This window comes from Alligator mississippiensis, chromosome 2 (genome assembly GCF_030867095.1).
Source record: "Alligator mississippiensis isolate rAllMis1 chromosome 2, rAllMis1, whole genome shotgun sequence".
NCBI classification, from domain to species: Eukaryota; Metazoa; Chordata; order Crocodylia; family Alligatoridae; genus Alligator; species Alligator mississippiensis.
Window position 1 is genome coordinate 155,272,033 of NC_081825.1, and position 14,034 is coordinate 155,286,066.

The 14,034-nt window shown below is 40.8% G+C and overlaps 1 protein-coding gene across 5 annotated transcripts in view; it reads left to right on the forward strand.

The window, feature by feature from the left end:
* GRID2 (glutamate ionotropic receptor delta type subunit 2) overlaps positions 1 to 14,034 on the forward strand; it is a 1,388,363-nt gene that overhangs the window by 517,384 nt on the left and 856,945 nt on the right. The window lies entirely within an intron of this gene.

Consider the following 14,034-nt stretch of genomic DNA (forward strand, 5'->3'; position numbering starts at 1 on the left):
TGTTTAAAGGAATTGGGATTTAAGGTCAAAATGAGTTCTTAGAGAAGATATACCATGCCTGGTCCAAGAACTCATTTTGACCACATTTCTTCACCTTTGGGAGAAAAACTTATATGTGTCAGTTAAGCATATGTGAAGGGAATTTACTGCAAACTCTGAGAGAAGCAAGACACGTTTAGTCCTGGGTTCAAATAAACAGTGACATTGAAGAAAAAAAAAACCTATAGCATAGGCAAAAAATAGGGGCCAAGTCAAGTGAAAGAGTCCATATTACTGGCACAGGAAAAAATAGTTTCCTGGTGCTAAGTGAATGTGTCAACATGTTCATTAACATGTCATAGTTATTGTGCATTAAGTTTAGTACTTGTATGACCAGGTACTAAATCAATGTGCAGTAACCAGCACTATTGCGCAATAGCACCAGTGCATGCCTTTTAAGTCATGCTAATGTGCAGTAGACTAATACTACTGCAAATTAACATGTTAGCATGGATTTTGCTACTGCACATTTAGCATCTCATGTAGATGCACCCAGTAAGAGTAAAGATTAGTTTCCTTTGGCTGGGGAAAATGTGTTTATCCCAGATTATTCCTACTTCTCTGAGATGGTCTTACTAGAACATGTTACAAGTTGCAATTGACTGTTTCAATTACCTATTTCACTAGACATGATTACCTGATATAGAAATCTGTGTAGTAGGGTTGGTCCAAGAATATGTGAGAACCAACAGGTTTTTGGTGGTAATATTTTTTTTATTGGACCAATTGAACAGTTGGGAGAGATGGTAGTTGAGCTTTCCCAAGCCTGAAATTTTGAGCTCTCCCACAGCTTGCCTAATGTCTTTCCCAACTATTTACTTAGTCCAATCAAAGATATCACCTCCAAAGAACTTTTCTTCTCTTATAGTAATCCCTGAAATTGGGCTACAATCTAGTGGGCATGGCTTTAAACAGTTTGTACATGGGATTCCTATTTGCAGATGCAGAAATTAGTTAGACCTCTGACAGATGTTACACTTAAGTGATTAACTGGTTTATCGTATCATAAGTAGTGACCTGGCCACACCTTAAATCAAGTAATAGTGTTATAAAACTAGGGATAAACCACAAAGTCATTACACAAAACATGTGAAATAACTTTGTGGCTGGTTCTTATCACACTTTAACAGTGAAATATGGGTTTAAGTAATTAATTGATGATAGATATTTATTATTCCCAATCCAGTGGGTTGGAGGAAAATGGTGTTATCATAATAAGCTATCATTTTATTATGTTTAAGTTTTAGGGCAACCTAAATACTAATTGCGCACTGAAGCTATGTTTTGTTTATTATATGGGCTGACAATTTTTCCAATTATGCATTGTATTAATGTTGTATTTTAAGTCTTATTTTCAGAGTTTTGTCCTGGAAGGGATGATGTAGTATTGGAAACTGGCACACAGGTAAATTTTCCTAGATAAAGAACCTGGGCAGGGTGCTGTGAAGCTCCTGTTGTTATGCACAGCCAATTGAATCTTCTCACAGAATAAATCGGATCTCTTACAACTGCCTTAGGCAATGAGGGATCGCTGAACATCACATGCTGGATGGAGTCCACTACTTTTCAGCAGCCCAGATTAAAAAAATGGATAAAGATATAGGCAATGTTTTACAAGCTATAGGATTAGCAGACTGAATTTATTATTTTTTCTAAAAATTGAATTTGGATTTGTATCCAAACTTCATCTGGATTCCCACATATTCCCACAGAAGCTTCCCACATATTTTTCCTTTAAAGGAGAACTATTTTTTAAAGTTTTTCACAACCCTTTCATATATGCTTGCGACTCACTTGTGGGTCGCGACCCATGGGTTGAGAAACACTGCAAGAGAGGATATATGAGCTACATCTTTGTAACTCTATTGGAACTGATTTAAGTTTGAATGATGTAAGTTTGACCTCAATAAGTCAGAAAGATATAAAATACGCATATGCATATATTACCTACTTGAGTGACTTTAAGATGACTTCACTATGCTTTGACTCATTAATTAATACTACTACTACTACTACTAATAAAAACAGTAAGTTGTGGCCCCTTCCAATTTATTTACGGTAGTGCCTGTGCATTCTGGTACTGACAGAATGAAATTGGTTGCAAAATTCCTTTTGACTTTAATGGTTACAATATTGATGCCCTAACATTCAAGGGTATAGATATTTCATGTATAATGGTCATATAGATATTTGTTCATCATAGATGACATTTTTTATGATGAGACCTGCAAAGTCTCTTTGACCGCAATGAGTTTTGGATCAATTACTTTTATGATTTTCACATTTTATTGATATTTCTATTGAGTTATTTCATAGATTTCATAAATTTCATAGACATTAGGGGCTGGAAGGGACCTCATGAGATCGTCATGTGCAGCCCGCTCCCCCTCCCCCCTGCTATAGGCTGGAAGTCAGCTGGGATCAAGTGATCCCAGCAAGAAAAATTTCCAGACATTTTTTGAAAGAGTCCAGAGTAGGTGCTTGCACCACCTCTGGGGGGAGTCTGTTCCAGACCCTGGACACTCACACTGTAAATAACATTTTTCTTATATCCAGTCTAAATCTTTCTTCCTGGAGTTTATGGCCATTAGACCTTGTTATACCTTGGGGAGCTCTGGTGAACAGCTGTTCTCCCAGGTCCTGATGTTACCCCTCTTATATAATTGTAGACTGCTACCAAATCCCTGAGCCTTCTCTTTTCCAGACTGAAGAGTCCCAAGTCCCTCAGCCCCTCCTCATACAGCCTGCCATCCAGGCATTGGATCACGTGAGTGGCTGTCCTCTGGACTCTCAAGCTTTTCCACATCCCTTCTGAAGGGGGGGGGGGGGGCAAAACTGGACGCAGTTCTCCAGCTATATGTGTGCTGTTTTATCTTAGGTGGGTAATGTCACAAAAATGTGATTTTTTTTTTTTTTTTTCCTTCCAAATCTTGGACATCAGTTGAAAAGTTTCAAGTTTGGGGATGTCATTACTCCTTTTTATGCTGGCAAACTTTGCATACAGGCAGTCATCAACTTACAACATTTTGAGTTCCAATGTTTTGCACTTACAACGTTTATAAATTGGCACCCTGTTTCAACTTTGATGTTAGTTTCAACTTACAACGCTTGATCCAATACAATGCCATGCTAGTGAACAAGTTCACTGCGTCACTCATCTCCCTGGAAAACATCTGTCCAAACTTCCTTGGGCACTTTCCCTCAAGAAAGCAGATGAGACTCCAGAAAATCCTGCAGTCAAGACTCCTGAGAAGACTCCAGCCAGTAACCCTTCGAAAAGTCCAACCAAGAGCCTTCCAAATAGTCTAGCAAAGTCCCCTCAAAGAAGTCCTTCCAAATCAATATGATTGCTATTTACAATATAAATGCATTAATGTAGCTATATTACTCATCTATAATTGATCAAGTACAAAATTCTGGGGTATTTTTAGTGAAAGTAGGGTATCGGGCATTAGTTCAGGACCCAATCCCCCATTCATAACATTGTTTATTATGAGAAAATTGGTTCTGAGTTGCAACGTTTCAACTTAAGACACAATTTTCAGGAACCAATTATGTCGTAAGTCTGAGGACTGCCTGTATTGGATTCCTATTCACAGTTGCAAAAATTAGTCTTAGACCCCTGATAGACACTTAAGTGATTAACTAATTCATCATGTCATAAGTAGTGACCTAACCACACGTTCAATCAAGTAATAGTGTGATAAAATGAGGAATAAGTCACAAATTGATTACACAAAATAAGTGTAATAACTTTGTAGCTTGTGCTTATCCTGCTTCAAATTGAACGTGTGGCTAGTGCCCAGCCTCTGGAGTACTCAGGAGCTTTTCAAAATTCCTGTATGCTCCACGGGCTGGGATGCTTGGTCAGCTGATCAGAGCTCTGAACCAGGGAGCCCACCATGTGTAATTGTGCACTCCTGCAGCTGAGAACTTTGATCATCTGACCAGACCTCTTAGCCACAGGACTGTATGGTGCACTCCTTCCATCTGGGAACCAAGCTTGTTACTTGCCAATGCAGAGGGATCCTGGGATTGGGTTTCCCTTGCATCAACAACATGCTACAGTGGGATCTGATGTGAGATCCCACAGTCATGACTCCTGCCAAGCATGTGTAGCGTGGCAGAAAGGGCAGTTGTTGGGATCCCATATTAGATCCCATCATGCCTTTATTTTAACATCGGTCAGGGGCCTTAGAGTATTATTTGCATGATGGGCACAGAATCATTATTTTGTCTGGACTTTCTTTAACTTTGTATCTGTGAGCAGTTAGGCTCCACGCTGCACTCCACTACATTTTAAATGGTGTGAAAGCTTAAACGAGTTTAGTGAAAATAAACTATCATAGGTTTATTATTCAAATTGCTTCAAACAAGTGATTATGTCTAACCTTAATTTTCTTCTATATTTAAATACTTATTGCATTTCCTAAATTAATTGTTAGATGGATTAGATGAAAATTCAATCAAAATAAAGTTGAAAAAAAGGATAATGACTATGGGAAGAGGAGAATTATGTAAACTAAACTGAATATGAGAACTTTTTTTCCCTTCAGGAAATAAGTGAAAAGGTATTGAAATACTAGTTTGCCCTAGTATGCTGCATCATTGTGTGACATTTATATTTTGTTTCTCAGCAGGATAATATAAGTAACTTTATTCATTCTTTAGAAAAGTAAATAGCTTCTGTATAGAATGAAGTATAATTCCTTCTCTTTTACATATACGTAGAGCACATCTACATAGAGCACTCTAAAAAAATCCAACTAATCCCAGAAAAGCTGAAAGAAGAAAAAAGACCTTGTGCAGTTACTAAAATAATGTGGGACTAAAGCTACAGTTAATGTTCACCTCTAACTTCAGTAAATTTGATTTCAATAAGTGGGAGTTTTCCATGAGGGAGATGGGTGTTCAGTAACCTTAAAAAATCCCCTTACTTTGTTTCTTAGGATGAGTAAGACACACTGCTTACTGGAGAAGGAAGGCTATAATTAATTATTGAAGTAAAGCAATTAGATACTGTACTGGGACTGGTAACTGCTTATAACAATTTTTTTTTTTAATTTATAGGACAATTTTAGCAGTATGACACAACTAGGAAGGGGGAAATCTATTTTAAAAATAGCTTACTAGAGCAATTTTGTTCAAAATCAAGAACAAAATTGAATGGATTTTATGAGTCTATAGTTTAGTTCATTATTTTTGTTATTTTATCCCAGGACAACACTTGGAAGGACTAGACTGTTCAAGTATCAAAATAAAGCAAAATAAGGCTTATATGAGTTCTTTTTAGTCTGATTAGAAATGCAAAGTAACAGAATGTTGTGAAGAGATTGCTTGAGACTGCATGAGACTGCCACAGCAGTTACACACAAGAGTCAATTCATAAAGGGTGTGTCTATGTGCGCTTTTACATGCGACTAAACTTAATGCACATTTGCCTAATGCATATTAAGGCGATTTAGACATGTATCTACACGTGCACATGCTAAGGCACATTAACACAGTATGCAGACTGACTTGGGACTAAAGTTAGTCCCAAGTCAGTCAAAGAACAAAACACGTCCTCCAAAGAGCAATACATATCCTCAATGATCAGGATGGGGTCAGAGGAGGGGCAAAATGAGGTACTCTGGGTAAGAATGCAAGGGGAGGGCATGAGGAAAGGGACTTGATAGTGGGCGTCTGATACAGACCACCTCCCCAGGGAGACAAGCTGGACCTGGAATTCTCAGGTCAGCTCACAGAACCTATAAAGTCATGGAACGTGGTTGTCATGGGTGACCTAAACTACCCAGACATCTGCTGGGAGGAGCAGTCAGCCAGGTCCAACCACTCACGTAGGTTCCTAGCTGGGATACAGGACCTCCACCTAACCCAGGAGGTGCATAGTCCCACCAGGGGAAGTGCCTTGCTGGACTTGGTCCTTGCCATAGGCAATGACCTGGTGAGGGGTCTGCAGCTACTTGACCACCTGGGCGACAGTGATCATCGCCTGCAGGAATTTACTATCCAGCACTGGGTGGTGAAAGCAAGCAGGAAGGCAGAGGTCCTCAACTTCAGAAGGGCCAACTTCTGTAAGCTAAGAAGGTTAGTAGGAGAGGCATTGGGGTCTCAGAGCTTCAATGAGATGAAGAGTCCAAGACGGGTGGTTGTTTCTCAAGGTGATGATCCTCTGAGCTCAAAGGGAGTCAGTCCCAATGTGCACCAAGGCAGGCAGGAGTGCTAAGAAGCCCCCATTGCTCAGCAAAGGCATTCAGGGATGCCTAAGGGCAAAAAAGGAGGTGTGCAAGCAGTGGAAACAAGGGGCTATCACCAAGGAGGATTACACCTCTGTTACTCAGGGCTGCAGGGAAGCTGTTAGGAAGACCAAGGCAGAGATGGAGCTAGGGCTAGCAACCAGAATTAAGGATAATGAAAAATCCTTTTTCAAATACATAGACAGTAAGAATAAGGCACCGGACAATGTGGGGCCCCTACAGGAGGCTCTGTTCCCCTGGGCACCACCCGTGGTTACTAGGAATAATGGCCACAAATTGTTAGAGAGAAGGTTCAGGCTGGACATCAGGAGACATTGCTTTACAGTTAGGGTTGCCAGGCTCTGGAATGGCCTCCCAGGTGAGGTGGTACTCTCTCCTACCTTGGGGGTCTTGAGGAGGCTTGACAGATATTTGGCTGGGGTGATATGACCCCGGCACCCATTCCTGTCTGGGGCAGGGGGTCAGACCTGATGTTGTGTTTGGGTCCCTTCCAACTCTAAGCACTATGATACTGTGACATGCAGAGCATTAATGCACCATAGCATGTCTATACGTGTGTTAAGGTGCTTTAGCTATTTACACCTAAATCTGATACCTGCTTTTGCAGGTATCAAATTTAGGTACAAATAGCCTAAAATCACTATTTTTAAGGCCCATTAAGGGTGCATACATGTAGATGCGCACCCTTAATGTGCCTTAACCAGACAAAAGTGCCTTAAATCAGCATGCATAGGCATGCCCAAAGATTCATAAAGACCATACAAACTGCTGGGGTATATTATAAATCCAATATTTTGAAGTCCATCTATCATTTAAATGTAAGTGAAGAGCAATGTTGTTGATATTAGCAAATGCTCTGTTAAGTTTATGGGATAAAATAACATTTACATTGTAATCAGTATGTGTGCATATGTTTAGGTTTAGCTCAAACTGTAAAGCCATGTTGTTACCTAGCTTAACAATCATGTAGCTCTTTTGCTTCATGAGATCAGATTTTGGTCCAGGAATTGGGAGATGACCTGACTTCTAGGTCAGTGAAGCCTTCACAATCGAAGAATGTATCATTTTGAAATGTAGTGAACATTTGGAAAAAAAAAGTCGCAAATATTAATGCCTTCTATGCATGCCCTATATATGGAGAGAAAATGCTGACATAAGCTGCCATTCTTTAGCTGAGTGGTAATATTGCTAGAACTTGGATCCTTGACATATTATTCTCCAAAATGTGAGAGCAGTACTACACTATGCAATATATGGGTTTCCCACCCTTTCTAAAGGTTTGTTTTGTGCAAATTCACAATTATGCGATGACCCTTTTTATACCAAAAATTCATTATATGTGAGGTAAATTCACTCCTATGTGATTGGTGTGGTGGAAGCCTGTGGTAGGCCAGTAGGGGGTGCTCCTGTGCTGAGCCACCCACCTCACTGCACCCAACCACCTTCCAGGCTCCGAGTGTCTCCCTGGGGGTGCCTCATGTCTGGATGACCCCCTTCCTGGAGCACACCCACTGGCCTGCGGGTAACATTGCCACTACCCAGGGATGGCTTGATCCTGGCACTGTGCCCCTTGGGAAACACAGGCCTAGTAGTCCTCGAAGGTACTTGACTCACTTCAAGAACTTGGGGTGCTTTCCTCAGTCGGAAACACAAATAGTGGTCTCCCTTAGTCAGTCGAACCAAGGGGACCCCAAGGCATAATCTGTACCCCCTCCCAATAAGTCTCCCATGCCAGGTACAAAGGAGAACTTTATTGGTTACAAGGAGTAGGGCTGGAATAGGGTACAGAGTTGAGTAGTATCAGAGAAATCCCATAGAGCAAACAGTGGCTGGGGTAGCCTTTGATCACGCATCTGAGTTACTGAAAGCTATATATCTAGTAAGATCTCAGGTAGCTTACTCACACGTATCATCCAGAGGCAGGTGGAGATTCCCTCTGGAGGCAGGCAGTTCATTGATTATGAGTTTTGAGAGATAAAGTAAGTTTCAGATGGTCCAGCTCTTTTCTCTGTCTCTGAGTTTTCATCATGGCTACTGCCCCTCCTCCTGGGCAGTCTTTAACATATATAGCGCTTATGACCTGGTCCATTTACCTGGTCCAGTGGAGGCCAGCTCCTGTTGGCTGCCAGCCATCCAATTTGAAATGCATCACTGGTTGCTGGGCAGACTGGCAGAGTCTCTAGCCCCCTCCCAATTTGGTTGGCATTGCTTAATGACAGGGAGTGTAAACCCCTCAACCAGGTATGTGATGCCAGTCATGTAGGCAGAAGGAGCAGGTTTTCCTCACTCAGGAATGTATCCAACTCAGGTTACAACTCAGGGTTACCTAAAGAGCCCATATTAACCAAATTGTCACAGAGCATAGGTTTTTGGGGGAGACAGGTGGCATTCTGCCACAAAGCCCTCAGCTGCTTGGTGCGGTGCATTGTGGGAGTGATGCCCACCAAAATGTAGTCTCCTGTGTGTATCTGTGCGCCTTGCTCTTTGTCTGTGACATGTTTCTGTAGTTGCCATCCCCATTCTGATAGTGCCCTGTGCTTGTGTGTACTGTCTGCTGTTGGTGAGTACCAAAATTGTCCTGTAAAAATGGTATAAATGGGTCTGGGGGTCAGTATAGTCAAGGTCTTGGAACATATCCCTATTTGTTACATTGTAAAGTGGATTCCCTGTATGCAAATTTGAGTTATGAGCCATTTTCCAGAAACACATGTACAGCCTAAAGTGAGGAAAACCTGTATTAAGCAATGCAGAGGCTTTATTTTTGTTTTTGTTTTGTAAACTATTCAACACAAAATAGAAGAACAGAACCCAACAAAGCCAGAAAAGAGTATGACTTTCACTGAACAAAAACATTAAAAATTAAACAAGCTTAATAGTTGGCACTAACTATTTGGAGGTACTGGTATTCCTCGCATGGTTAGAGAGAGGTCACTTAGTCACAGCTATGGCTTCCTTCAAAATTTGGCTCTTGGGAAAGCATGTCACATTGCAATACCAAGATTTGAGCTATGCAAAATGTTCCTCTAAAACCCTGCAACAAGAAGAAACTTGTCTGTTTTCAATGGAAACATGGCACTTTGTGAGATTCATTGAACCTGGGGTGAGATTTGGGCGAGCACTTTCCACACATCAGGCTTTATTCATAATTAGCTGACTTGAGGCTGAATACAGTTTTCATTGGTCAGTAGTCACTTCTTGGTCACCTTCTGAAATGGGGCAAGCTATATGTTGTCCTTTCTACTATATTTCTTTACGTTATGTTGGCTTACAGATAGTCTGTAACAACTGGAGTAAGGAGGGAAAGTGAGCAGATCAGCCAATGTGGTGAGTTTGTGTGATGACATAAACAATTCCTTCAGATGGAATTCTTCAAAAATTGTGTACTGCAATTTTATGGTGTCTCTTGTACTATACAACCTTTCTAAAAAAGGGGGTGGTTATTATTGACGCATTTCAGATTACATCTAGGGGTTTCACAGGACTCATGATTCCTCTTCACAATTCATTTTCTGAATCTTTTTCCATACTGTAGTATAGTGATATGGACTAGTTGCTCTAAAGCTATATGGGTGCAGGAAATGAGTTGGAAAATTAAGATTTTAAAAACCATGTGGCTGAGGGTACTTGCTGTAGTAGTTAGGTCATGTAGGGGAGATTTAATGGAGAGAATATTAGCTTAGTTTCCTAATGGGTTTAGGCAGAACCATACAGTAGCTAATGTGATCAAATAATATTGTGGTTAGTGTCTACATAGGAAAATCCTTCAAACAAAAATGACAAAAATATATCTCTACTTGAGTTTATTCCATCTTAATCAGTATTACTAATGCATTAAACCAGAAAAGGACTTCAATTTTCAACCATAGTATGATTGGATGCTATGGAACTTTATTCAACAACAAGGGTAAAGAGCAGGTGTGGACAGAGGAAGCAAGAATGTATCTTCTAGTTTTTCTCTTTTTTTCCAGCCAGCGGATCTATACCTCAGTGCAGTTAACAAAATGAGAAATGGGCAAGTAATGCCTTTATCTCTTCTCAGACTAAGCATCTCCCTCTTATTAAGAAGTGTTTTGGTAGATTTATCCTGGTTCATCAATCTTTCCATCTTGCTAATGCTCTGATGCAGGCTCTTTTAAAAAACCTCTCTCTTCACTTTCTCATCTTTTTTGACATTGCTTAGATCCAGCAACATTTTGGGAGATCTGTTAAATGGAGAGCTTTTGAAGTCAGGATGTATATACTTAGAACTTCCTAATGCTCTTTGAAGAGAGAGTCTTAGTTCTTGTTCTTTCAGTCACATTGTTAAGGTATTTTATTTTGATTTAGAGCTATAATAACATGACTCAATATATTGTTTTTTATTCCAGGTATTGTTTCAGAATACATGTTTTTAAAAATCTTTGATGCTACAGAACGATGTAGAAATTGCAGTTTTTTCTTGATGAACTGGCAGAAAAACAATAAGGGGTAACATTATCTGAGATTTTGCAGGGGGAAACGCTATTTGACATGAGAAATACAAGCAAGACGTGTGTAGTTGTGCCCAGTAACTAACAAACTGTATTTTTAATCCATGCTATTTAGGGAAATGCCACTAGGAATTTTGTGTGTTGCTTTTAGTTTCTTGTTCCATTAAGTATTAGATTCCATGATAAATTATACAGGCAACCCCCACCTAACGCTGTTTTGCTTAGTGCTATTTCACTATACTGCTCATTTCATATTGATACCTGATTTCACTTAGTGCTCAGTGAGTTTTGCTATAATGCTCATGGGTATTGAGCAGGGAGCATCGGCAGCATGCAACCTTGTTGCCATCTTGGTTCGTTAAAAACGTTTGTGCTCTTTCATGCTTGTGTCACAGTCTTGCTACATCTTTTGAGCTTGGTGTTGAAATCAATCATCGTGAGTCAGAAATGTGCAACTGACTGCGACTACAAGTGCTGAGAAAAAACAGTGCAAAAGCATAATGCTGGAGTTTAAATGGGATGTCCTGAAGTGACTTGAAGCAGGGGAACACCAGAATGAGGTTTGTAGAGTTGAATTTGGTTGGGTCAACTGTGAGGACCATAATGAAGAATAAAGACAAACTAAAAGAACATGATAGGATTGTAACTCCTTTGAATGCTTTGAAACTCTGTAGAAGCACTTCTCATTTTAGACAATGCACCAGGACATCCTATCACACTTGATGAGTTCAGTGATAATGTAAAAATTGCTTTCCTACCCCCAATACCACCTCCATTATACAACCGATGGACCAGAGTGTCATAGATGCCTTTAAGACTTATTAGATGAGGAAAACATTTGCTCAGGCAATCAGGGCTACAGCTGGAGAGGGTGCTCCAACCCTAAAAGAATTTAGAAAGGGATATAATATCTGCAAGGCAATAGATAACATTTCAAGTGCCTGGGATAAAGTTGCTTCCAAAACAATGAATGGTGTCTGGCAAAAGGTTTTGGAAGACTGTGTCCAGGATTCTCAAGAGTTTCAGGAACCAGTGGTGACAATTTAGGACAATACCTTTGAGCTTGGGAGGAAAATTGGATTTGGTGAACTTGAACTTGAGGACATACAGGAGTTGATTGATTCCAAGAGGAAGGAATGGAGCAATGAGACCTCATTCAAATAGAACAGCAGAGAAGCCATGAAGAGGGGGAAGATGCTCAACCAGCAATGGCCTTAACCAGCCAAAGCATAGCTGAAGTTTTCAAACATCTTGAAGCTTTTCTTTCCTACTTAGATGAGAATGACCCTGACATGCAACACAGTTCTGCACTTGCAAGAAGAGTTAACAATGAGGTCAATTGTTACAGGCTGCTTTACGATGAAAAGAAGAAGCCCAAAGTGCAGCTATCAATGGATTCCTTCTTCAGGAAGTGCACAACTCCTGCTTCAACCCCTGCAGCCACTGCTCAAAAAAATTCTTAGCCAAGCACTTCCAAATCCCCTGAAACTGACACTAATCTGGACAGCCCTGATTCTGAGTGCTGAAGGAAGCCAAAAGACCAAAAAGTGAATCTGTGCAAAGAGTTCATTACTTTACTTTGTAATTTTATACATTATTTCAAAGTGTTAAATAAAGCATTTACATATATTTAGATGTATGAATTCATTGATTTTTATAATGCTAGTGGGGGATTTCAGTGATTTTTATAGTATGAATGGGGAGCACTGGAAACAAGTAATATTTACGTTAATTTCTATGGGAAAATCGGTTTCACTTAACGCTGTTCTGTTTAGTGCTCGATTTTTTCCAGAACCAATTTAGAGCACTAAATGAGGGTTGCCTGTATGTTTTCAGACTAGACTCATGGAAATGAAGGGCCAAATTTCAATCTCAGTTACCTTGGTGCAAACTCAGAGGCTTTCAATTAATGTCAGTTAACTTCCTTTGCATTTGCAGTAGGTGGCTAATAAGAATCATTATCTGGTCCCAATTTTCTTTTTCCAGGACAAAAAATAGCTGAAACACCTTTCAGCACTTAGTAATCTGTGTTCTATTAAGATTGCTTTTTATCTTGTTGCCTATCGACTTTAGAACTTCTGTTGCAAAAGAAGGTCTTTTCTCCTTTTATAGTGATCTCAACTCATTGTTTCCAAAAACACCTTTTCCATCTTCATTCAAATATTATAGTAACTTGTAATAAAGAAATCTTATGTAGTTACAGACAAAATCTTATTCTTACTGGGCTCATCTTTCATGGATTCATAGATGTTAGGGTTGGAAGGAACCTCAATAGACCATCGAGTCCGACCCCCTGCATAGGCAGGAAAGAGTGCTGGGTTTAGAGGACCCCAGATAGATGCCTATCTAACCTCCTCTTGAAGACCCCCAGGGTAGGGGAGAGCACCACCTCCCTTGGGAGCCCATTCCAGACCTTGGCTACTCTAACTGTGAAGAAGTTCTTCCTAATGTCCAATCTAAATCTGCTCTCTGCTAGCTTGTGGCCATTATTTCTTGTAACCTCTAGGGGCGCCTTGGTGAGTAAAGCCTCACCAATTCCCTTCTGTGCCCCCATGATGAACTTATAGACAGCCACAAGGTCGCCTCTCAACCTTCTCTTGCCGAGGCTGAAGAGGTCCAGGTGCCCTAGTCTATCCTCATAGGGCTTGGCCTGCAAGCCCTTAACCATATGAGTGGCCCTTCTCTGCACCCTCTCCAGGTTATCCACATCCCTCTTGAAGTGCAGCGCCCAAAATTGCATGCAGTACTTCAACTGCGGTCTGACCAGCGCCCGATAGAGGGGAAGTATCACCTCCTTGGTTCTGTTCGTCATGCATCTGCTGATGCACGATAAAGTGCCATTAGCTTTTCTGATGACTTTGTCACACTGACGACTCATGTTCACCTTAGAGTCCACGAGGACTCCAAGATCCCTTTCCACTTCCGTGCCACCCAGCAGGTCATTTCCTAGGCAGTAGGTATGCTGGACATTTTTCCTCCCTAGGTGCAGCACTTTGCATTTCTCCTCGTTGAATTGCATTCTGTTGTTTTCCACCCATATGTCCAACCTATCCAGGTCTGCTTGTAGTTGTTCCCTGCCCTTTGGTGTGTCCACTTCTCCCCACAGTTTTGTGTCATTCGCAAACTTGGACAGAGTACGCTTCACTCCCTCGTCCAAGTTGCTGATGAAGACATTGAAGAGTATCGGTCCAAGGACCAAGCCCTGCGGGACCCCACTGCCCACACCCTTCCAGGTCAATACTGACCCATCCACTATGACTCTCTGG